The 25,240-nt window shown below is 33.4% G+C and overlaps 1 protein-coding gene across 35 annotated transcripts in view; it reads left to right on the forward strand.

Annotated features, from left to right (window-relative positions):
• Positions 1 to 25,240, forward strand: part of Sox5 (SRY-box transcription factor 5) — a 973,116-nt gene that overhangs the window by 539,445 nt on the left and 408,431 nt on the right. For 3 of the 35 annotated variants that reach the window (XM_087213466.1, XM_087213453.1, XM_087213451.1), the window contains one exon: positions 10,381 to 10,448. The exons of the other annotated variants lie outside the window; for them this stretch is intronic. The gene's annotated coding sequence lies outside the window, so the exon portion shown is untranslated. The remainder of the gene's footprint in view (positions 1 to 10,380; positions 10,449 to 25,240) is intronic. 35 annotated transcript variants of the gene reach the window in all.

The raw sequence follows: 25,240 nt of genomic DNA on the forward strand, positions 1-25,240 counted from the left end.
AATGGTGTTGGAAAAACTGGATTTCAACCTGCCATAGATTAAAACTAGACCCCTATCTATCACCATGCACTAAACTAAGATCGAAGTGGATTAAAGATATAAATATTAAAACAGAAACACTAAAGTTGCTGGAAGATAAGTTAGGTAGAACTCTTGAAGACACTGGCATAGGAAAAGACTTTATGAACAAAACTTTAGTAGCAAGGGAACTAGCACAAAGAATCAACAACTGGGATCTCATCTTATTAAAAAGTTTTTGCACTGTAAAAGAAACCAACAGGGCTGGGGATTTAGCTCAGTGGTTCTGGCGCCTACCTTGCAAGCGCAAGGTCCCAAGTTCGATCCCCGGTACCAAAAAAAAAAAAGAAAAACCACCAACAGAACTAAGAGACAACCTACAACGTGGGAAAAATTTTTAACAGCTGTACCTCAGACAAAGGACTACTATCTAGAATATATAAAGGGCCGGGGATTTAGCTCAGTGGTTTCACCACCTGCTGTGCAAGCGCAAGGACCCGAGTTCAATCCCTGGTACAAAAAAAAAATTATATATATATAATATATATATATATATTATATATATATATATTATATATATATATATATATAGAGAGAGAGAGAGAGAGAGAGAGAGAGAGAGAGAGAGAGAATATATAAAGAACTGGAAAAAATCAGACCCCCGAATTCAAAGACCCAATTCAAAAATGGGCATCTGAAATGAACAGACATTTCTCAGACAAAGAAGTAAAAGCAGCAAATAAATATTGTTCCTCCTTTATGTTAGAAATTAAAGTTAGCTTTTTCCTCTTGCTATTTTAGCTGTAGTAATTTAACATTGCACATTCATTAATAACTTTATTAATGTAAATTTTTGGATTTTTTCTTTAAGCATATATTGTCTGTTTAAACAATGTGAGGCTTGAATTGTCCACAGTTACTTTCCAGTACTTTTAGTTCATTAAAAACCACTACAGATAATTTTCTGAAGGGATAATTTTCTTAAATATGTATCTTTTGTTATGTATGACCCAAAGCTTAAGTTATCAAATAGTAACGATGAGAAAGACAATAATTATGTCCTTTCCAGTAAAATTTCTTATATATTTAATAGGTGCCAAGTACTCTCTTTGTCCTAGAAACACAACTGTAAGAAAGAAAAATAATCCTTATTGGATTCTCAGTCTTCTGGGGGAATATATATGTATATATTGATCAAATGACCATATGACCATACAAACAAATATAAACACTATGGCTATCTATAATAAAATTTTGACAACTAAGGGTCAAAGAAATATTCTCTGAAGAATGGTATTTCATTTCTGTATGAAGGATGTTTAGGAGTTAAATAGGTGATGAAAATATAGGAAGAACTTTCCAGATAGAGGAGACAACATTTGCATAATCATGTAGCAGGAGGAATAAGACCAATTCACAGGCCTAATGAAGACTTATGTGATTGTAGCAGAGAGAGAAGAGGAGTATAATACCAGATCACAATGGAGAGGTAGACAGGGATGGTGGTTCTTATCAAGATTATGGGATGTGTGCTCCTGGAGGGTATGGTTAAGGTAGCTTTAGTTTTTTGAAAAACTATCATTGTGGGGCCAAGAATTTAGCTCATGTTCTGCTGCATGCCATCCATGGTACCAAAAAACAAAACAAAACAAAGCAAACCATCATTGTGACTGCTGTATGGATAATCAAGAAAGGTAGAACATCACTGGATGCCAATGGCAAACAATAAGAGACTATTACATTGTTCCAAACAAGTTGTTACCATGCCTGGAGCTAGAGGGTGATGATCGACAGACATATGAAGAATAGATTTTTAGGGAAAAAAAGTCTGCCTTTGTATTTATTAGATTATGTATTTATATCCCATATTCTGGTGGGTTGGTTCAGGTAAGTAAATAAGGAATAGTGAGAAGTTAAATTCCATTTCTTCCATCTTCCCTATCCTCTCTTTCTCCTTTCTCCTCTCTTTCTCCTTTCTCCTCTCTCTTTCTCCTAAGTATCTATTTTCATCAGTATTTATATTCATAATCTTTCCTGCTAAATGTCAAATGTATATACATAAATATCATGTCTGTTTCATTTACTATATAACTATTAAAAAATTTAATAGACACTAATTATTGTCAAATTTGCCAAGAAAAGATTCTCACAAATCTTGTTAGTTTTTAACATTCTGTTCATTTTGGAGCCTCTAATGTATCCTCAGCAGGGTCTGTGCTTGGAAGCACCAGGGACTTTTTGGAAGAAAATATTCTTGGCAGATCTCAGGTCAAACCATAATCAGTCTTCACAAAAATTGATTGTGGACACACTATATGCAATATGTATATTTTTATAGTTTTGGGATTTATGTCAGTTTGTGATTCTGTTGTTCTAGACATTGAATCCATCAATCATGACCATCCACAGAGAAAAATACAATAATAACATTTTTCTAGTATTAGACCACCAATAGAAAAAAATTCATTGCAAAGTTTCTATGTCTGTCTATGAAGGTTTGGAGAGTTAGTGGCTGAACCTTATCTAGTGGCAGTGATACAATGTATAAGTTTATCAGGAAGAAGGTCTCATTTTTTTTTTAGAGATTTATTCTGTCTTCCTATCAGCATCCTACAATCCCTACTACTCTGCCCCACCATGCTCATGTTAGTTTTCTCTCTTGATGCAATTAATTCAGTCAATAAAAAGAGAAGAATTACAGATATAACAGCATTGGTCATATAAACCTTGAATATGAGAATAACAGCGCAAAAACTATGTACTTAGAGATAAAACACATATAGATGTGGATATCGCTGTCTACTACATATGATCATACATATGTTTGGGGAAGATTTGGATTATTCAGTCATATTTGCATAACAAAAGTGCTAATATATTGGTGTTCTCTAAAATTTGAAAGTTGACTGGAAATTTTTATGTCAACTCAAATAATAATTCCTTGATTATATCAAAACTGCTTTTCCTTCATTTTACTTCATTTATTTACTATCTCAGTCATTTCATTATTCCTGTGTCTTTATTCACTAAGACTTACCCATGGTACATTGTCATAGAAACACCTTTATATATATTACAGTTTATATCTTCTCTAATTTTTCTCCCAACTGAAAAGAATAATTTTAATTAGTATATTCCTAAGAAGTCATTCTCACTTTAGATCCCATGTGGCTTTCAGATACTGAGAGTGTAGGCGTAAGATGGTACAGGGAAAGGTTACTAAATGTGGACCTCAATATGTTTAGAGGACAATATTGTAAGCTTTTACCTTAAAAATAACTTCTATTGCCCTGCATGAAATAATTTGACCAATAATAAATTAGTATGCAATTTAAGAAAATTTCATTTCTAAACTTTTATTGGCCCCATTCATTTGAAGAAATCCATATATGTGTGTGTGTATATATATATATATATATATGCTTATTTCTGCCATAACATTTTATATATTCAACTTGTTATAGATTTATAATTAAATTATTATAATTTTGAATTAATAAGATTTGAATGTATTTAGTAATACATTTTTATATTTACATGTTTTATATTTATTGATATTGAATTACTTAGTCAATAGTCAGGTAATTTCAGCAATTTCCCAGCTCATCTAGCTCAAACATTAATTTAACAGATGAGAACAATTGATACCTCCTTTTGTAGCTAACTTCTCGTGAGACCTCAAATGAGAGACATTAAGCTTCGAAGACCAATGTTCTGACCCCACAATTATGCCCACTGTTCCAAAGTAGCACAGTGTTGCCATTCATGACTTTGGGTTACACTAAACTTCTAACCAGAAAGCATGATTTGAGCTTTCGTGGTACCCAGCAGAGGTTGGAGAGTAACTGAGGTCTAATATCCAGAGAGAAGCAAGGAATGCTTACAGTGAAGCACCAGGATGCTGACCAGCTGCACTGGTGGTCTGTAAGAATTTAGAGGGGCTAGCAAAGGCACACAATGACACTTGATGCATTGTCCCATTGAATAATGACTGGTTGCTCTCTAAAACAGTGGTCACTAGCTATTTAGCACTGGAAATGTGATATGCTTACTTTACCTTGGTTTCAAAGTCTTAGTAAGAAAGTGAATTTAAAGTATAATATTTTTAATATCAATTAAATGTTGAAGTTATTACATTGTTGCTATTTGGGATTAAAAACTATTAATATAATTTTCATGTTTTTCCTTTACTTTTAAAAATGTAGCTACTTAGAAAACGTTAAATTATGTATGTGATTTTTATTATTTTTCTTAGGCAATATTACCTTAAGAGGGGGTTAGCATAGGTAATATAAAAACCATAGTGCCATTTGCTGATACCAGGATTCTCATTCACTAAATCATGATTATCATAAACTATATCTCATGTGGCATTTCTGGTTTATTTGGAATGGATAATCACTATATCCCTGAAGAACACTCCTCATTATACTGTAGAACTGTGGAGACATTCATGTACATTTCTGAATGGAGATTTTGGGGAAATTATAGACTAAGGGAAAAAAGAGGGAATAATTATGCTCCACCTCTACCTCCTAGTTCTCACTGCTGTATATACCTTATAAAGTAAGTGAAAAATTTTTGTGACGGTTATAAGCATTCCAATTATTTTCCTGTTTCTAAGGTAAATCTAGCAATTCTAGCTTGAGGGTGAAAATTCTCAAATAGACAGAAGTATGGTTTCATAGGTCATGACAATGGGCTTTTATGAAAAGCAGTTTTATGCTTATACTCATTCATGACTTTTTCCAAATATGTTTCTAGAGGCTTAGAGTTAGAGTTCAGTTCAAATTACTCTTTAGTGCTCACTTGCCTCTGGAAATCATGCTATGTACATATTTCCATCAATTATATTTCAGTGAATATCTTGGATGCTAACTACATGTATAAAATGGTATGTGGCTGCTTTTTAGGTAGTACATTTAAATTAACTGTAGAATCATTAAATCAATATATATTACAGTAGAGCATTGTGATAAATATTATAGTGACAATGCAGTATTTTTTATTTCAGTATTTGGTGTATAAGGAACTATAGTTAATGTTTCTAGTAATCATTGAGGACTCTAGAAAATAAGGGATTATATTTAATGGGAAGAATAACTATTGAATATTAACTGTAAATTTAGAAAAATAAACATTAGTTTGATAAAATTTCTTGGCCTCTTAAGGGACTATACATAAAAATTTTCATCTTTAGAAACAAAATATAACAAAAATAGACAAATAAATCTCATTTTGTCTTTTTAGGATTCTTCAGTCCAAAATAATTTTTGAAGGCACCATTCAATTATTTTTTATAAAAGTAAACAAGATTTATCATAAACTAAAACTCAGCTGTTGACAAGTATGTATATGTAATGTACACATGCATATTATAAGTGTAATTCATATGTGTGCATGTGTAATAACTAATGAATAATTAATCATTATCAGAGACAATGTCAGAGTCCCCGATTCCCTGATTATTGCCAAGGTCTAACACTGAGTAGGATATCATCCGTTAAAGATCAAGAAACACTACTGAAAAAAGTACAATAAATAAAACACAAATCAGTTTCTGATCATTATTCCTAGCAGGCCTTAAAGACTTCGTGATCCACATTTTAACAACATTTGAATAACATTGGTCCCATGGCTGTATATAATTTACTTTCTACTAACTACCACCACCACCACCACCACCACCACAAAAATATTGTTACATTTCAGTAAAAAGTATCACTTTCTTCTTTTTTTCATTAAAACTTTGAATTTCCCAGAGTAGAAGGATCTAGCAGTTCTTACTAGGGACACAGGGAAGGATGAGGTGTTAATAAAATCCGTGAATGAAAGGGTACAACTTGTATGCTCTCCACTAAGAAAGTTGGTAGACCAGTAAAGGAAGCATCTGTCTGATGGAATTAGATTTGAAGATCTAGCAACAGACTGGTGGTTGAGGCCCCTTATCATATAGGTAAAATTTTAACGTCCTGTGAAATTCCTTAAAATTGACTGTACTGGTTTCAGGGTAGCTTTAGACTTAGGGTACTGGAGCGTTTAGAGGGTTCCATGTATCTCTGTCATGTCCATGGTATTCCCCACGAGAAGAAGAGAGACCAAGGATATAATCCCACATAGACCTAAGATCCTATTCCAAGAAATTCTGTACCACAGTTTGGGACACAGAACAAAAATGTCTCCCCAAGTGGCTCAGACCACTACCAGGGCTTAGTTGGACCTCTCAAAGACCTGCTTGCTTGGATGCTAATCTATAGGCCAAGGGGTGGCTCAGCAGTCATATGGTTCCTTGAGGGAAAGATGGGGCAAAGATCAGAAGCACAAGGCTTGCTAAAGGAGAAAAAGTGTGAAAAAACAAATGTATCTCATGTCTTTCTGTCTGGATCCAAATGGGAACAGACAGCAATGTTGGTATAGTTTTTATTTATTTTTATTTATTTATTTTTATTTTTTAGTTCTTTTATTGGTACATTTTAGGTATACAATTTGTTTACATTCATCATTGGGTGTTTGTACCTGTACATGATATATCTTGGTTCTTATTTTTTTTTCCCATTACCTGTGCACCCTTCACCCTCTCCGCCCTTCCCTATTTACATAGATTTCATTTCCATTTTTTTTCTTTTCTCATAGTTTTTCCTTTCCCTCTTTTCCTTTCCCCTTCCCCTCCCTTCACTCTTTCGTCATTGGACCTTTTTTCCTATTTCAAATTATCAATTATTTATTTTAATCATTTTAACCCTTGTTTACACTATCAGTTTCTCACACTAGTGAAACTGTTCAGTATTTACACATGTGTGTCCTATTTATTTCACTTAAGAGTATGGCCTCGACATGCTTCCATTTAGATATAAATGTCTCTAGTTTTTCGTTCTTTATGGCTGAGTAGTACTCCATTTTATAAAGAAACCACATTTTCTTTATCCAGTTTCCAGTTGATGGGCACTTGGGCTGCTTCCAAGTTTTAGCTATTACAAACTGTGCCTCTATGAACATGGGTGCACATATATCACTGTGGTATGATTCTTTTAATTCTTTTTGGAAGATACCCAGCAGGGGAATAGCTGGGTCAAATGGGACCTCTAGTCCTAGTTCTTTGAGGTATCTCCATACTGACTTCCACAGTGGTTGTACCAGCCTGCACTCCCACCAGCAATGAAGGGTTCCTTTCTCTCCACAACCCCGCCAGCATTTGTTATTTGTTGATTTCTTGATAGCAGCCATTCTTTGTGGGGTGAGGTAGAATCTCAGTGTTGTTTTCATCTGCATCTCACAAATGACCAGTGATGTTGAACATTTTTTTCATATATTTGTTTGCTGCTTTTACTTCCTTGTCTGAGAAATGTCTGTTCATTTCAGATGCCCATTTTCGAATTGGGTCTTTGAATTTGGGGGGTCTGATTTTTTTTTCAGTTCTTTATATAGTCTACATAGTAGTCCTTTGTCTGAGGTACAGCTGCTAAAATTTTTTTCCCATATTGTAGGTTGTCTGTTAGCGCTGCTGGTGGTTTCTTCTGCATTGCAGAAGCTTTTTAATAAGATGAGTTGTTGATTCTTTCTGCTAGTTCCCGTGCTGCTGAAGTTTTGTTCATGAAATCTTTTCCTATGCCAATGTCTTCAAGAGTTCTACCCAACTTATCTTCCAGCAAATTTAGTGTTTCTGTCTTAATATTTAGATCTTTAATCCACTTTGATCTTAGTTTAGTGCATGGTGATAGGTATGGGTCTAGTTTTAATCTATGGCAGGTTGAAATCCAGTTTCTCCAACACCATTTATTAAATAGGCTATCTTTCCTCCAATGATGGTGGTTGACTCCTTTGTCAAAGATGAGGTGGCTGAGTATGGCTGGAGTTGTTTCTGCATCTTCTAATCTATTCCACTGATCCTCAGGTCTGTTTCTTTGCCAGTACCATACTGCTTTTGTCACAGTAGTTTGTAGTCTAGTTTCAAGTTGGGGATTGTGATACTCCCTGCCATGTCTCTGTTGCTTAGAATTGCTTTAGCTATTCTAGGTCTTTTCTGGTTCCAAATGAATTTTTGGATTGTTTTGTCTAGTTCTGTGAAGTATATTGTTGGAATTTCAATTGGCATTGCATTGAATCTATATAGTAGTTTTGGAAATATGGCCATTTTCACTATATTGGTTCTTCCTACCCAGGAGTAAGGAATGTCTTTCCATTTTCTTATATCCTCTTCAATCTCCTTTTTCAGAGTGCTGTAGTTTTCAGTGTAGAGGTCTTTTGTTTCCTTTGTTAGATTGATTCCTAGATATTTCATTTTTTGGATGCTATTGTAAAAGGAATTGTTTCCTTAATTTCTCTCTCAGTGAGTCTGCTATTTGTGTACAAGGAGGCTATTGTTTTTTGAGTGTTGACCTTGTATCCAGCTACTCTACTGAATCTGTCAATTACGTCTAGAAGTCTTTTGGCAGAGTTCTTTTGGTCTTCTATGTAAAGTATCATATCATCAGCAAATAATGACAGTTTAACTTCTTCTTTTCCTATCTTTATTCCTTTTATTTCTTTTTCTTCTCTAATTTCTGTGGCTAATGTTTCCAGAACTATATTGAACAGAAGTGGTGATAGTGGGCATCCTTGTCTTGCTCCTGATTTTAGCATGAAAGTTTTCAGTTTTTGACCATTTAGTATGATGCTGGCTGTTGTTTTTTCATAGATAGCCTTCATCAGGTTAAGATAAAGACCTTCTATTCCAATTTTCTGTAGGGTTTTTATCATGAATGGGTGCTGGATTTTGTCGAATGCTTTTCCTGCATCTATTGAGATGATCATATGGTTTTTGTCCTTGACTCTGTTAATATGGTGTATTGCACTTATTGATTTACGAATGTTGAACCATCCTTGCATTCCTGGGATGACTCCGACTTGGTCAGGGTATATGATCTTCTTGATGACCCTCTGTATTCTGTTTGCCAGTATCTTGTTGAGGATTTTTGCATCTATGTTCATTAGGGAGATTGGCCTATAGTTCTCTTTTTGGGTTGGGTCTTTCCCTGGTTTTGAAATCAAAGTAACACTTGCTTCCAGGAATGAATTTGGAAGTATTGCTTCCCTTTCAATTTCCTTGATGAGTTTAAATAGTAATGGCATTAGTTCTTCTGTAAATGTCTTATAGAATTCAGCAGTGAAGCCATCCAGACCTGGGCTTTTCTTTGTTGGTAAATATTTTATTACATTTTCAGTTTGACTCATTGTAATTGGGGTGTTTAGAATTTCTATATCTTCTTCATTTAACTTTGGCAATTCATATGTATCTAGGAATCTCCCCATTTCTTCTGTGTTTTCCATTTTATTGGAGTAGAGGTTCTCAAAGTAGGTATTGATGATCCTCTGGATTTCTGTTGGATCTGTTGTGACTTCACCTTTTTCATTCTTAATTGCATGTATTTGTGCCATTTCTTTCCTTTTTTTGATAAGGTTGGCTAAAGGTTTATCAATTTTATTTATTCTTTCAAAAAACCAACTCTTTGATTCATTGATTTTTTGTATTATTCTCTTAGTCTCCATTGCATTGATTTCTGCCCTGATCTTTATAGTTTCCTCTTTTGTATGAGCTTTGGATTCATTATGCTCTTCTTTTTCTAGGAGCTTGAGGTTCTGCATTAGGTTATTTATCTGAGTTTTCTCTGTTTTCCTAATATGGGCATTCACTGCTATGAATTTCCCGTGTTGAACTGCTTTCCTTGTGTCCCATAGATTCCTGTATGTTGTACTGGCATTTTCATTTACTTGTAGAAACTGTTTAATTTCTTCTTTAATTACTTCTGAGACCGATTTGTTGTTCAAGAGTGTGTTATTCAGTTTCCATGTGTTTTTTGGGGTTTTACAGTTTCTTATGTTATTGATCTCCAATTTTTTTGCACTATGGTCTGATAATATACAGGGGGTAACTTCAATTCTTTCATATTTACTTAGATACGTCCTATGAGCTAATGTTGGTATAGTTTTTAGAATGTTAAGAAGAAGACACTTTACAAAATGGAAGAAACATTTTCCTACATACACACCTTTGTTGATTGTTTGTTGGTGCTGTATCCCATTATGAATGGCAGTCTTTTAATAAACAAGGCATTAGAATATTTCTACATCTTAATACACTGTATTGAGATTTTATATCTTACCCCCTTCCAATCATTACTCACATGGAAGAATATTGCATTTGAAGGAGTGAAAATAATGTATTAGGGACATCCAAATTTCATTAATGGTGAATACTTAAAGAAAATGAAGTAGTGTCTTAAAAAAAGGAAAAGCATATATTTAACTACACTTTGTATTATGCAAAAGACACTTTCAATCATGAAATTAAAATAAACTTAGTTTATTTACTATTCATTTTCCCAGGGCCGGAGATTTAGCTCAGTGGTTCTGCTGCCTGCCTGGAAAGTGCAAGGTCCCGAGTTCGATCCCAGGTACCAAAAAAAAAAAGAAAAGAAAAGACTCATTTTCCCAGTATGAAAAGATTACTTAAGGGTTTTATTAGCAAATCAAACAAAGAAATCTTAGAAAAAGGATCGTATGTAGGTAACTAGTAGAAGCTGAGTTTTGCCAGAGGAAGAGAAGGAAGCAAGAAAGAAAATGAGATAGGATTCTTTAGATTATGATGCTTGAAAGTAATCTTCAAAAAGAAAAACTTAAAATACAGGATTACATTTTGTTTTCTTATGAAGTTCATAAATTTTAAGCATCATGCTATAGTGAATCTGAATAAAATGACAAAACAATATGGATGACAAATTTTCATAATATAAAACAAAATTGTAGCAAACCTTATTGAGGGAAAGAGAAGAAGTTGAGAAAAAATTTACTAATACATCATCTTTCATAGGTAGGTAAATTAGATATTGCTTTGACAAATTGTTAATGATCATTTAAATCTAATATTTAAATTCATTAAAGCAGTGGCTAGTAAAGTATGGAAAAAGCACATCCGAAAATTCATGAGAGGAGAAATGATAGTCTAATTTTTCTAAATTTTAAATTTTTAATAGTATCCAAACACAATGAATTACTGCGTAAAATATGTGAGAGAAATGTGTTAATTCATTTATAGGGGTACAAAAATTAAATTAACTTCTGGCATTGATTAGTATTAAATTTCAAATAAGCAAAATAATTTCAATCTAGATAAGTAACTTAGAATGGAAGAAAACTTTTTTTGTTTTCATTGGTGTAGTTCTATATTGATTTATGATAAAGGCAAGGAATTCCCTATCATTTAGATTAACATTGGCTATTTTACATTATTGCTTACATTTTTTGTGAAGAATTGGCTAATGATTTCAAAGAACATTGAACAGCTTAGAAAAGTGATGTATAGTAATAACAGGTCGTGGTATTTTGGGAAGCTTGATATCACATCTAAGTTTCAGTTTTGTGTATAATTAATATTGCCCAGGCTTCCTATTATTAACCACAAAGTCTTATTTCCTACATTAAAAATAAATCAAAAGCAGTTTTAAACAAGATATTTTTGATTGGTTTGCTTTTGATATTGGCTACATTTAGACTTCATTTTTATATTTAAGATAAAGACATAAGTGTTGAAATATGCAACATGGCATTCCTTATGACTAAAAGACAAATTTTTGGACATTGAAAATATCGTGAGTCAATCTGTTCTTGGAAATTTACCAAGCAAATTTTTCAGAGATTTAAATTACATCTTAGCACACCTTTCAATATTTCATGAGAATTTTTTGGAGATTAATAATAGTTATGAATCACATGTCATAATACATTTTTATCCAGTAAGGTGTCATTTAACTTCTTACATCTAAAACATACAGTATGCAAGCTGTCCCAAACTTGTGAACAGGTTGTTTCAAGTAGTTTGTTTGGAATTTTGAATTCACAACACATTTTCCTACAGAAATAAAGTTAGGAATTGTATTTGACTAACCAGGCCGCCCAACAAAAGACTATATAATCTACAAATTAGTATCTGGACTACAGTTTTAACAGGATTGAAAGCAGTGAGGCTGGGGGGCTTGTGGTTCAAAAAGAACAGGAAAGTATTTGTTTCTTTCTCTTAGGTGTAGGGATGAATTAGATAATCAGGTAAATTTTATCTTAGACACTTTGAACTTCCCTTTATGCATCTTCACCTTTCTCTATCATACTGATTGAATACAAGCTGAAATGCTTGGACTCAGATGTGTTTCAGATTTTTGTTTGGGATTTGAGAATATTTGAATATGCATAATTAGGTATTGAGGGGATGAGATCCAAGCCTAAACATGAAGTTCATTTGTGTTGTATATGCAAACCTTATCCACACAGACTGAAAGTAGTTTTATATACTTGTTTTAGTGGGCCTGCAATTCATCTGTGACCTGGCACTTGAAGTCAGGTGTGGAACTTTCCACGTGGTGTCATTTTGGTATTGAAAATGTTCAGATTTTGGAACATTTCAGATTTGGGGTTTTGGGATTATATCTAGTGAACATGTACCATTTTTCAGTTTCCTCAAACTTCAGTCCTATCAACTCTGATTCTTCAAAGGTTGAGATAAAGAGATGAAGTTAACATAGTGTCATTTCATATAATGCTCCAAATTCCAAAATTATTTCCCCTTAGTACTTCCCCTGTGAACTCCCTGTGTCCATGACCACATTAAATGTCAGAAGAAATTGATCTCAACTAGAAGAATTTACATTATAGAGGACAGTCTTTTAATATAAATCTTATTTCCTGGTATCATCTGTATTTTGCATCCCTGAATAATTTTTATCCACATATGAACATATATTAAAATATATCAGGGTTAATAATGAAGTTAAATACAAAGTTTAGTTATATTAAAGTGGGTATTTTAATATATTTGGGGAAAGGGTCCATCTTACAGAACCTCCTTTCTTTTAATTCACTCTTCACCATCCTTACCTTCTGTATTTGGTTTTCATGTCTTAATATTACTTCTAAATCAAAAGGTTGGTTTTTGGTGCTTTGTAAAAGGTGGATTACATTTTTTATTTTATTTTGCTTTTTTATTTTTTAATTAAGTAATGTTTTGACAGTGAGTCCAGGGTCTTTGAAAGGGGAATTACCAGAGGTCTCAGTGTTCTTCTTTATTCTTTCTATGAATTAGCCTTGTCTGGTGGTATTTTTGATCACTTTTGACAAAATAAGTTTTTGGTTTATTTAATTCTGAAAATTTTTTATAATCAGTTCAGTTAGCAATATTTTATAATTATCCAAGTTTTATTACTTCCACACTGTGAGGGAATTTGTTACTGTATTTTTTATTTTAAAGTCAGCTGTTTCAAGAGAGTAGAAATTGGCTTGTTTAAATTCAAAAATTCATATTAAACATGAAATACTTTTTGCTCATTGATGTGCTTAATAGATAAAATGAGTTGTATTGATTATATACGAGGCTGATGTCAATTGTGGAAGCAATATGCCAATTTTAATTTACCCATCAGAACTTTATAAATTAGCCAAGGAGTATTATCACTTTTTGGGTTAACTAACAAGATGAGCTAAATACAAATCTCGATACAAAATTATTGATTTCCTTTGGAAATGGACTTCAATAATGATAAAACCTGTACATTGCATGTTTTGTGCAAGATGCTATTACAAGTATTTCATATGTATTTGTTGATTTCATCCTTTAATAACCCTTCTAAGTAATTGTTATTATATCATAAGCCACTTTACATATGGGGAAACTGAGGCACAGTTAGTAACTAATGAATGGCAGCAGCAGAATTTGAAACCAATTTGGCTCTAGATCCCATGGTCTTAATCATGTCACACTGGTCCATCAAAAGGAAAAAAAATCACATTCCAAAGCTTGTGTAACACAAGTGGTTTATAGTAGGGCACTGATGGCTAATTATAGAGACAAAATTTCTGTCTGGATACATGGGAAATAACTAGGATCCTAATTAATGATTTGGTGTTGGATCTTTTATGCTTTACTCTTATCTTCCTTTAGGTTTAAATATATCTAAAAATATATTTTTCTTATATCAAACTTTTCCAGATGACTAGGTTCTAGATTGACTCTTGTTACTGCATTGTCTTGTCAATCAAAAAGCAGTAAAAAAGGGCCAGGTATTTAGCTCAGCGGGTCCGGCGCCTGCCTCTCAAACGGAAGGTCCCAAGTTTGATCCCCGGTACCAAAAAAAAAAAAAGCAGTAAAAGGTTTAGGTGGTATATTTTCACTTACTATGTATATTTTAAAATTTTGCAAATCTGTTATTTGAAATAATATTTGAACTATTCCCATATTAGGCTTTCTTACTATATACAGTGATTAGAAATCTGAAATGCTTATGTAAGTTCTGCAGACTAATCCAAGTTAGTTTTATTCTTGTAACTGAAAAAAAATTGAATACAAGTCCTCATATTATGATGGTTCAACTTAGCATGGTCACAATTTTTTACACTTGATCTTTGCCAAAAGGCCGAGAAGCGATGGGGATGGTCACAATATTTTGACTTTACAGTGGTATGATGGTCATAGATAATCAGTAGAAACTATTCATATTTCTTTTCCCGAACTGAGGATCAAACTCAGGTTTGTGCTTGTGAGGAGCCACTGAGCTAAATCCCCAGCCCTGAAGCTCTTCATATCTTGAGTTTTGATCTTTTCAGGATTAGTGATATGCAGTTAGTACTATTAGCTACACGATTGTGAAGGGAAACAACCAGTACTCTCTCTTGTACTATGTTGGTAAACTATGATCTTCGGCAGCTTAGGTGTATTAAATGCATTTTTGACCTACATGACATTTTAAACTTACTACGGGTTTGTTGGGACTTTACTCCATTTTATGTTGAGTAGCATATGTAGAGGGAAATTGAAGTGATTTACTTTACCTTTATCAAATAGAGGTGATTAACTTTCAGATTGACACATTAGTTTATTTTTGTCAGCCTGTTTTACAGTTTTTGCAAACATATCTAGAATAATTTTCCTTTAATATTTTAACTTCTCTAATTTTCTCAAAACAAATTTTAAATCTTTTTATTTTAAAAATATTTTCCTGATTCTTATCTTCTAGAATTTCCTTAATTTTCCTTTGACCAAAACTTCATCTCTAATTATTTCCTCCCTTTCAACATCAATCTATTTATTTTAAAATATGATCCCAAAATTACTTTTCTCTTTTACTTTCTTCCATAATGATTCATTCTCTTATTTATACTGTCTTCCTGTCATTGGTGCCCAGAAACCTGGTAGTTTCAAAGAAGTTAAGAATAGATCTAATATTGTTTTTATAAAGGAGATCTTAATCTACATTTTAGAAAAAAAAGAAGATAGGCTTGCTATGAATTTATCCGTATGTGCTAATCATTACCTCCATATTCCCTTTCTATGAGATTGGGTCTGTGTGATATTTTTTCATTTGACTTGGAATGAGAGTGTAAAATTTATCTGGGTCACCTAAGATAAGCAATAGTAGTGTCAATAAATACAGTAAAAATACAAAGAAAAGGTCTTGAAATGAGTTTGTCAAAAAAGGCATTTGCATTCTCATACTACTTCAGCATTATTCAAAATAATCTTGACATGGAAGCAGTCTAAGTGTCCTCAATGTATGAATGAATAAAAAAAATATCGAGTAACCCTGGGTTTGATCTCCAGTATTTTTCTTTAAAGAGTATAAGAGTATATATTCAAGGGAATAATATGCAGCTTTAAAAAGGGAAGATATTTGGTTACTTGTTACAAAATAGATAGATTTAAATGACACGATACTGAGTCAAATAGCCAGGCAAAGAAAGACAAATAACTGTCTGATCTCATTTATTTATCAGAAAAATAACATTTCTTTTTATTAATTTGATGACTTTTTATTAGTGTATGTTTACAGTGCATAATGGTTACATTCATTTTGGGGAATTAGTACATGTATGTAACATATCTATTATTTTCTCTCCCTATTATCTTCTTCCATATCTCCATAAAGTTTGCCTTTTTGTTTCCTACTATCTCTCCTTAATTTTGATGTTATTTATATGCAAAATCTAAAAAACTATTATGTTGCAGAATCAAAGAGGTGATTACCAGAGGGTGAGAGTGGAGGAAGAGTTAGAGAAAGGGGAGATGTTTACCATAGGGTGCAAAGTTTCAGTTATGTTTCAGGAATGAGTATAACTGATATAGTATACTGCATAGTGATTATATTTAATAATAATGAATTGTGTAGTTAAAGATACCTAAAAGGTTAACATTCTCACTACAAAAAAAAAAAAGTTGGTGAAATGATGGATATGTTATTAACTTGGTTTAAATTTGCAGCAGTGCCTACACAGATGCAAACATCATATTGTATCCCGTACATAATTATGATTTGTCAAATAAAATTATATTTTAAAAATATAGAAAGGAAAGAAAAAGTTTAGGAATCTCTCCAGGGTATTCTTAGTGGCTTGCCTTTTTAGTTTTGTAATCTCAGTTGTCCAGATTCTCCTTTGGGTGGGGATGAGAGTCCATTTCTTGGCAAGACTGTGTGATAGGCCATGCTGGCAAATCTGTGTAGAATAGGATGTTACTGTCATTAACTTCTGCATAGCGAGAAAGTGTTATATGTTAACAAGGTGAAACAGGGTATACTGACATGCTGTTATGTCCTGTGTCTAGATGTCCCCTCAAAGCCCCATGCTGTCATAGGGGATGCTTTTCAAAGGTGGCTGGATCTAGAATGTGTGATGCTGGGAATAAGGGTGCATGATTGCTAAATTAGTCCACTGATTGGTTTGGTACCTGCCCTGATCTGGGTAGCCTAGATAGATTATAAAAAGGGCAGAAAGAAGCTGCCATGGTCACTTGCTTTTGCTGTCTTCTGCCTTCCATGAATTGTTTCTCTTCTGCGATGCCCCTCTGCCATGCCACCCTGCCCTGGAGCCAGGCGATTATGGACAGAAGCCTCTAGAAACTCTGAGCCAAAATAAACCTTTCCTCTTCTAACTTTGGGTGTAGGGTATTTTGTCTCAATGAGAAAAAGCAACTAAGACACATGCTATTATGTTATAAAAGGCTTATGAGATTCTCCAACTTCATAGATTATCCATTTAGCTGGGAGAAGAAATGACCCCAGACTTTAAGGGGGGGTCTTTTTGTTATAGAATCATTATCAAGCTTGTCAGGACATTTGTGTTTGTTTCCTTGAGTTCATGTAAAATATTTGTAATATTTGTTTACTGGTTTGGAAGTCAACCAAAAATATGCAACCCTAAGGTAGACCCAGCTATCTTAGAACTACCGTCTAAGTCTTTAGTCTGACCTAGCTCAACGTTCTTCCGGATAGTTTGATTTTTTTTTTTTTTTTGCCATGTGAAATTATTACTTTTTGCTTTGAAAATAACAGAGATAATCAATGCCATGCTACAACTAAAGTTACTCAGAACAAGTAGAAATTATATTTTACCTGTGCATATTAGTTATAGATTAGTTGGTTTCATTTTGGCATATTTGTGCATGAATATAACATATGATCGTTTCCTCCCATTATTCTCTCCCTTTCTCTCATTCCATTCTCTTCTTCTTTTCTAACAGTCTTGTCCTCTGAAGAGGTAGAATTTAAATTTAAATTTGAAATACAAATAGATATTAGTCACATAAAATTTTGAGTAAAAAGTTTGACTGAAGCCTTATCTCAGAAATGACTTGGCATACACTGAAAAAGGAGATTAAACTTCATTGACCAAAACTTCATAGCAACAAGGAGAGGCTTGCGTAGGCAATATGAAGGGTTTTAGATTTTATTCTAATGAGTTGAAGATGGCAAATAGCATGATTAGATTTTTATTTGAAGAACGTCAACCTGGATGCTGTGTGTGGGGGAAATAGATCAGAGAGGGCAACAGCGGGTAGAAATGGGCTAATTTAGAAAATATAATATTTTAGGAACAGATGATAATATTTGGACTATTATGGTGACAATGATTGTAGAGACCCATTATTCAAGATATATTTGAAGATGAAACAAAGATTTGGAAACGGAATAGATTTAGGAGCGTGATAGTGGAGCATTGTCAAGAATAACTGGCTTCTAGATTTTTTGTCTAAACAGTTGGTTGATGTTGACTCCATTTATCATGATAGTGAACTTTATGTGGATACCTTAAAGATAATGAGTTTATTTATGGGACATGTTGCTCTGCCATGAAGAAGGATAAATTTGAGGCATTTGTAGGTAAATGGATACATCTCAAGACCATAAAGTAGAATGAATCAGACACCCAAGTTTAAATACTGCTAAGTTTCTCTTACATGAGAAACTTAAAATTTAAAGAAAGAGCAAAATAAAGGATAAATAATAGGAAGTAGGGGAATCGTTTTCAAATGAGAAGGGAAACAAGAGATGTGAGTAGGAGGAAGGGATAAAGATAAAAAAGAATTGAAGAAAAAATGGAAATAGAACTTTTTCAAATGGGAAGGCAATCAAGAGTTGGGAGGAAGAAAGAGAAAAAGTATAAAAAAGAGAGAATCAAAGAAAAAATGTAAATAGAACTTTTTCCAATGGGAAGGAAATCAAGAGTTGGAGGTAGTAGGGAGGGATGGGAAGGGAAGAGGGCAAAAATAATGAAGATATGTATAAACCACCTACTATAAATGTATTATAGACATGTACTAATAAAATATATAATAAAATAAGACGGGCCTTACATAATATTATCTTGATGTTTAGATGTTATTAAAATGAAGAGAATAAATAAAAATTTCTAGTGGGAGGTGGAAGAGTAACAAGGAATGATCAGATCAAGTAGTCTGAACATTCAAAGGTTAAACACAGTAAGATCTGCACTTTGAAAAGGGGTAGAAGGAGGAGTAAAATGAGAAACAGCAGGCCTATTGTAATGGAAGATAAGGAAGTCTTGAACAAAGGAGCACTTGCCTACGGTCAAATGGTATAGGGGTGTCTACTGGATTTAATAATATGGAGGTCAGTGTTAATCTTAGAAATAGCAGTTTAGTGGCTCTGTTCCTGAAAGTCATACTGTATTTCACTGAGATGTGCAAGTAAGATTATTAAGTGGTAACAAATACATTGTATAGACATCTTTGTGAGAAAATTCAGCTGAAATGGGATCACGAAACTTTTTATAACTATTTATTTGGCCTTTGGCAAATTACTTAATATCTCTGACTCTATTCCTTGTTCTATACATATTCTACCTCAGAGGGTTGGCTGAAGAGCTAATGTATGCAAAGTGTTTGTACCAGTGCTTTACTGTTTCATAAGCACTTAATATATTTAAGCTATGATTATCATTGATCTGGTATTATAATACCTTTATTATTATAGAGATCTTCTAACCATAAAACTAAGCTTCCTATCCTTCAAGAACTTCTAAGCTAGGAATCCCAAACATGGCACAATTAGCAAATATATACAGGAAAAAGTAAGTTTTTTTATCCTAGTAATAATTTTTATTATTTTTTAAAAAAATTTTAATTATTTATTACTAAAAATTAGATAAGAAGTCTTCTTATATTCCATTCTGTATGTTATCATTTATATTTCCTACTTATCCTACAATGTTTAATTGCAAAGATAAAATGTAGTTATTTAAAATAAGTTTGTTATAACCACTGGCTTCTTATTGGGAAAACCATAAGAATATTTTTAAATTACTGGTTTTAATCAGAAAAGCCATTTATCAGGGGAACTATTATTGTAGATAAGCTATAGACTTTATAGCTAGCTTCCTATTTCTACTGTTTGTTGCATATTTCTGATTAATTTTATTAAAAGAAACTTTTCAAATGCTAGATCACTAGATTAAGAAGTATTTTGAAATATTTTGCATATTTACTTATTATATTGTCTATTTATATATACCTTCTGAGAATAACAGTTGAACTTTTTATTTTTCTCAGTTTCAATTGGCTTTTTAATGCTCGAATGCATCTATTTTAAACTTATATTTCATACATTACAGTTTAATATGTTCAGCTCATTACTATGGACCCCACCTAGTGTCGACTTTTTACATTCATTTCCTCACAGTGCATATATGCTTATGCTATATATATATATCTCAATTAAATTATATCACAAATAGAAAGCTTAAATAACCTTAACATTCGAAAGCTCATTACAGATGTTTACTATTTTTGTTTCTTTTCTCATGTGATATATATTGTATGCAGAATAAACAGTCTGAAAATAATTGATTGTGAGTTAAATATACAGCTGCTAGAAAACATCTTACTGCTCTTTTAAACATCACTCACTCAAGAGAAAAATACAATCACTGATATAAGAATAGTATTATTGAAAAGAGGTCATTTTACATAGGAATTTGTATGATTTATACAATGAAGTTACTGTTGTAATTTTATAAGCAATACTTTATTGGCTTAATACCTTACACCTCACAGTTTACAAATTGCTTGTATGGATACTATAATATTGAATATGTTTTCTTTGCAAGATGGGTATTGTTATCATCCCCAATATATAAAGGGCCATGAGGATTAGAGACATTGTAAGTTAGAAGTAGAACTTGCACCTAGGCTCCTGGATTTAATATGATATATATTTATGTATTCACTGTGCTATACTGCTTCTGAGACATCTGTATAAAGTTTAATACATAGCTGTTATAGCTGAATACGGACTGCAACTTAGGATGGTTCAACTCATAATTTTCAACATTATGATGTGGCAAAAGGTTATACATGTCCAGTAGCAACTGTACTTTTATTTTGATCTTTTCCCAGGCTAGTGTATGCCATACAAAACTATCTTGCAGGATGTTGGGCAGCAGCAGCAAACCACAGTTCCCAGGCAGACTTGCAATCACAAGGGTAAACAACTGGCACTCTTGAGAGAAGTGTGTTGCTAAGTTACATTATGTTAGGTGTATTAAACATATTTTTGACTTTTAAATGCTCAACTTTAGATTTTTTTTTCAATACTGGGAATTGAACTCAGGATCTTGCACTTGCTAGGCAGGCATGGTGCCACTGAGCTAAATCCCTGACCTATCTTTGAATGGTTTTATAAGGACATAACCCCATTGTAATTGAGAAGCGTCTATACTCAGTATGAATATCATATAAAATTTGGCCTGGTTAGCAGTGTGCGTAAAGGGTTAATGTTCAGAAATAAATAAATTAATAAAATTTAACTGTACTGGACAGGTGAATATATTTTTCACCATTACATTTCTTTAACCTTACTTCTGCCAAATAAAATATTATATTTCAATCATTAAGTTTTTATGTATTTATTTTCATCTCAATACAAAACATTAATTAGATATTTATTATGACAATAATAATTACCTGGCACTAAGTTTCCTGACTTACAGCTTCTGCCTAAATAGAAACAACTTGTTCCTTCTCCTTATCTGAGAGGAAAAGAAAAAAAATGCACAGTATAGGCCATTTACCCAAACAAAAGTTCTGATGCATTTGCTTGCTTTTTTGGATACTGAGTTCTACTCAGAAAAAACATAGTGGTGTTGGTACTGGTGGGGATTAGTTAAAAGAAAAAAGTGTTGGACTTCTATCCCATCTTCTTTCACACTCCTACCCTTCAACTCTGAACATTGACTGTGTCCCTGGACAACTCATTTATGTTGCTTCTTTGATAAATATTGACATAAACTGCATCAAGTAATGGCAACACAGACATTCCTAGCTGTATAGCACTGTCAGTCAATCTCAAGGTGCTACAAAGCCAATTGTAAGAATTTAGACATGTTGTTTTGTCTGCAGAGTGGCTGTATTTGCTACACTCAGAGAGTACCACAAGGCATTGTGAACTCTTACCCCTTCTATGGATAAGAAAGTTGCCCAGTGCTGGGGTGCTCTACCTCTGGTTCTTGTGGATTCCCCCCTCTGCCTCTGCAGTGGCTGGTGCTATTGAGGCAGAATTTGATAGTAGTCTAATATGCTCTGTCTTCAACTGTTGAACCTGAAGCTATCAGTAACACCAAAGGACAACTGATAAACAGGTAACCATTTACCTCAAAGGTGGTAGTGTGGGCATTGTGGGAATGCACAGACACATGGCTATTCTTAGTGTCCCAGACACTGCAGATACCCCTGACCTCCCATTCTGGACACTGAATGGAGACAGGTTTGATGCACTCCCCAAGAAAGGGTGGTGCATCAGTTAGGAGTTTGTGGTGCTACAGTTAGGAGTTTTCATTTGCTCTGGAGTGGATGGTGTGGACCGCTGGGCACTTCATGGACGTGAATGGTGACACTGACATCCACACATTTGCCAGGGATTTAGCTCAGTGGTTCTGCCACCTGCCTCACAAGTGCAAGGACCCGAGTTCGATCCCTGGTACCAAAAAAAAAAAGAAGAAAGAAAACATAAAAAACACACAAGCCCAGTACGTTTCCTTCCTTGCTAGCCTGTGGAACCATAAGTGGCCCCCTTTAGTTGTGTCCCTGGGTGAGATCTGTGCCTCTAGTGACTGGGGCTTCAAGTTTAGATCTTTGCTAAAGCAAGAGTTTCTGCTGATTTTCTGATATTATTGGCCACTTAAAAACTGCTTTCTCAAGGTGACCCATAATTACTGAAAGTACTGAAAGTATTTAAAATTTTATGGAGATACATGCATGTGTGTGTTAATATGGACAGATTATTTATGATTATCTCATGAGAGATTTTTTTTTTGCTTTATTTTATGTGCTTTAAGTGCTTGCAAAACAATGATGTAGATGATTGTGTGAGTTGCCTGGAATGTTACTTTTATCAATAGCAGTATAGGACATATACCAAACACTCAGTAAAGCACATATTGTTGTCCTGCAGTTTACCCATCTAACCACTGACAGCCATCTGTAGGAGTATATTGTGTTAGTTCCCTTTTCAAGGTTGGCCTTGAAGGAGATGTGAACATGTTATACACTTGTGGAATCCTGTATTGGTACCGCCCATTTGCTAACAAGACGACTCTGAATCTTTCAAGAAAGCATAAAACAGCGATTGAGCATATCTTTTCTGCACAGTAATGGATGCAAAATAAATAAGAGAGATATACTGAATGCCTGCACTGAGGAACACATGTGGATTTTGGGAAATATGAAATATGGTGATCTTTACAGTCAATTAATAATTGGGACACTGAATATAATAATAAAGGGAAAAGGGAAACTTATGACAAGGCATTTTATGGCATGTATTATAAACTATTCCAGTATCTATTTTAAATTCTGTTAAAACCTAACAGTTGTATCTTTTAATAAATCTTGACTTTAAGGTAATCAAAAATTACAGTGATACCTTGCTTGTCGAATGGCTCCAAGTTCAAACTTTCCAGTACAGGGACAGCAAAGGTGGAAGACATTCTGCTCGGTGTTCTTAACTTTGGTTGATAGTAGAACCAAAAATCAGACTTGAAAAAACCCTGTACAGGCTGAGAGTGAGTCATGGATCGTGCTCGTCATGGACACAAAGGGTGACCCTTCAGTCTAAGCACCACTCTTTCCCAGAAAGCATATAGTGCTTGTATTTGTGTGCTAAAAGATTCATCACTGTGCTTTTTTTTTTTGCACTTTATTTGTGAGAAAAATATCCTATCCATGGCTCCAAAGAAAACTGATACCAGCAGTAAAGCTAAGAGGAAACTTACGAAAACAATGACAGAGTTAAAGAAAGAATCATTGCATAATTTGTTAAAGTCCTGGAAAATTAATTTATAAGTGTAATTTTGGGGCATCAGAACCAATTATTTGGTTTTCCATTATTTTTTATGAGAAAAATATGTTCAGTTATTGAACTTTCAGTTTTTGAACTCGAATTTGGAACAAACTGAGGAATCTGTGTAGTTTGGTGTGATGCTGTTTAAAATATGCTTTGAAGAGACAGATTTGGTAGAAAACTCTTCCATCACAACTTCCTCCAAACCCTGTATACACACACACACACACACACACACACAGAGTCATCCCTAATCTTTAGTTTAATATTTCTATTCTTTCTCAGTTTTTTGGATGTTTTGTTTTGTTCTTGAGAAAATATTCCAAGGTTAAAAACTTGAATACTATTGCTTATGTTTTCAGTTAACCAGTTATAACTAGTATATTAGCAACCTGACTTTTGTTATTATGCAGAGTACTTACTTAAAATAGTGTCCACCTCTAATGTTAAAATTATCAGTTGAATAAATTTTAGAATATTTTAACTTTTGTATTTTATTCATTCATGCATGCATTCGTAATAGGTCAAGGGATAAGGCAATTGTTGTAATCCTGGTGAACATATCTATGAAAGCTCTCAAACATCAGATCATTAAAATATCCAGTCTAGTCCTCCCTCCCTTATACTGAAATTTGCTCTTATGAGGAGATTCAAAGATCAAGGATAATTTCTTAACTCCTACAACTGCTTTTATAATTTTTTAAACTCTAGATAAGCAGGAAGAACTGTATGATATGTATTTGACAGGAATGATAAAGGAATAGAAATAAGATAAATTTATTTTTTGAAGCAATAGAACATAACATACTTCCTTTGAAGTTTTCATGATTGATTTTATGCTGAAGCAGCATTTTTTACTTTTTCCTATGCTTTATCAACATCTTAGTAAAATAGCTTCCTATTTGTTTTATTGGGTTGATAATTTATTTAAATATATTCTAAAGGTTGGTTTCCATTTTTTGTACTTAGATACATCCATTAGAATGTCTTTTATGTCATGGTGCCATTTCTTTATAAAATAATTTGCTTTCCTTAAACCAAAAAAGATTGGGCATCTTTAACATATGCGGTAGTTTTTGTTGCTCCCTTCCAGGCTTCCAGAATATCAGAACAATGAGGATAAATCATTAGACTCTGTTCATTTAACAGTCTTAATTGGATAGGATTATTATTATATTTTCTTTTAGTGCATTGTGGGTTTTGTTTTCAGTGAATCAAAATGCTCAGGTTGCTTATGAGGTTCAGCCATTGGCATAATGTCACTAATGATTTCTATAGTAGCTTGAAATACAGCAAAAGGAGAATCTATTAACAAAAGATATAAATGGAATATTTTGGATCAAAACTAAGATTAAATCATTCCTACTAGAAGAAAAGGACAACAGTGGGCAGTTGCATACTTGATCACTTTAAATGCAATCGAAATGGCAGTGACTGCCTAATTGCCAGAATAGCATCTGGCCACATGGAAAAATGGAATGGCAGTTGTATTTGTCAGGGATTACTGCCATTAATGAAATTAATGAAGAGGTCCATTATATTATGAAAGCAAGAGCTAGTCCATTATTTTTCTG

Source organism: Heterocephalus glaber, unplaced genomic scaffold, assembly GCF_053883595.1.
Source record: "Heterocephalus glaber isolate CG9 unplaced genomic scaffold, H.glaber_assembly_v1.0 deba00001444, whole genome shotgun sequence".
Taxonomy (NCBI): domain Eukaryota; kingdom Metazoa; phylum Chordata; class Mammalia; order Rodentia; family Bathyergidae; genus Heterocephalus; species Heterocephalus glaber.